The sequence below is a fragment of the Alexandromys fortis genome, unplaced genomic scaffold, assembly GCF_014885135.2.
Source record: "Alexandromys fortis isolate MF-2015 unplaced genomic scaffold, M_Fortis_MF-2015_v1.1 scaffold_97, whole genome shotgun sequence".
Lineage (NCBI taxonomy): Eukaryota > Metazoa > Chordata > Mammalia > Rodentia > Cricetidae > Alexandromys > Alexandromys fortis.
Genome location: NW_026067981.1, coordinates 6,822,935 through 6,824,075, shown reverse-complemented (window position 1 = coordinate 6,824,075; position 1,141 = coordinate 6,822,935). Strand labels below are relative to the sequence as shown.

The following is a 1,141-nucleotide window of genomic DNA, read 5'->3' as shown; positions in this document are numbered from 1 at the left end:
CCAACTCACTCTGTATCTCCTAGCTGGACAGAGCAATTCCCTCCACCTCTACCTCTCTTCTCTCAGTCCCACTGTGTGGGTGCTAAAGACCCCGAGCTGACCAATGAACAGAGTTGTTCTTTAAGCCAGCAGCCTACAGATAGTGGCACCCAGGGCAGCCACAGAACTGGCATTATTTCCACTGTCTGAGAAAGAAGGAGCTGAAAGCAGACCCTTGCACAAATCAGAGTCAAATGTGGAGAGGGAAGAAGGGCCTGGGCCCAGGAAAAACAGCCTTTAAGTGTCTACTGAGTTCTTTAAGTGTCTACTGAGCTCCATGGGATCTGAAGCACGTGACATCTAAGCAAATCAGGGGAACCTTGGTGGCTGGCGATAAGAGTGATAATAAACAGGAATATAAATCGGTGTGATGATGTATAGGACAATGCTGGGAATTTCAGCTCTTCACATGGCTGCCAGTCCTACAGAGGACAGCATAGTAAGAACCAAGACAGCCATTCCAGACTCCTGGACCTGGAGGATCGCCAGGCCTTTTCCTAGGTCCCACATCAAGTGTCGGATCCCATTCCACATGTGGCACATGGGAGGGAAGACAAGGACAAACTTAGTTGTGTGGATGAGTGCTGTTCCCAAACACAGGGACATCAGATAAGACTCACACGTTTCCGAGAAGCAGCAGTACCAGCAGGTCCAAAAGAGAGATCCCTTCCTCTTAAGGCCATACTAGCGCCACAGTGCCATGGGAAGAGATCAACTGTTTATAGTGTTAGGGGAGAAAAGGGCACTTTGAACTCCCGTTTTTATTCTAGACTCACTCCATCTCTTCTTTACCTGTGGTTCCCAGAGGAACAGCATTTGTGAGACAGTGCTGAGAATTAAGGTGGATTTGGAGGCCATGATGGCCAACACGTCACAGCAAGAGCACAGTCATCTTGAGTCATTTTGCCTTAATTTTAAGCAGGGGTGTGCTATCTTTTTGCGTTTCTTACAAGGCAAAGTCAATAGCACTGACCATACCACACTACTCCATTATGCTGTGACTAATAACACAATTACAGTTTTCCACATCAAGGCTTTGCCCATGCACACATGGAAATCACACTGAATTCCCTTAGTAACCGTGATCCAGACATCATTGTTC

General features: G+C 47.3%; 1 pseudogene; it reads right to left on the bottom strand.

The window, feature by feature from the left end:
• Positions 1 to 444: 444 nt before the first annotated feature.
• Positions 445 to 931, bottom strand: LOC126511245 (succinate dehydrogenase cytochrome b560 subunit, mitochondrial-like; annotated as a pseudogene).
• Positions 932 to 1,141: the final 210 nt, after the last annotated feature.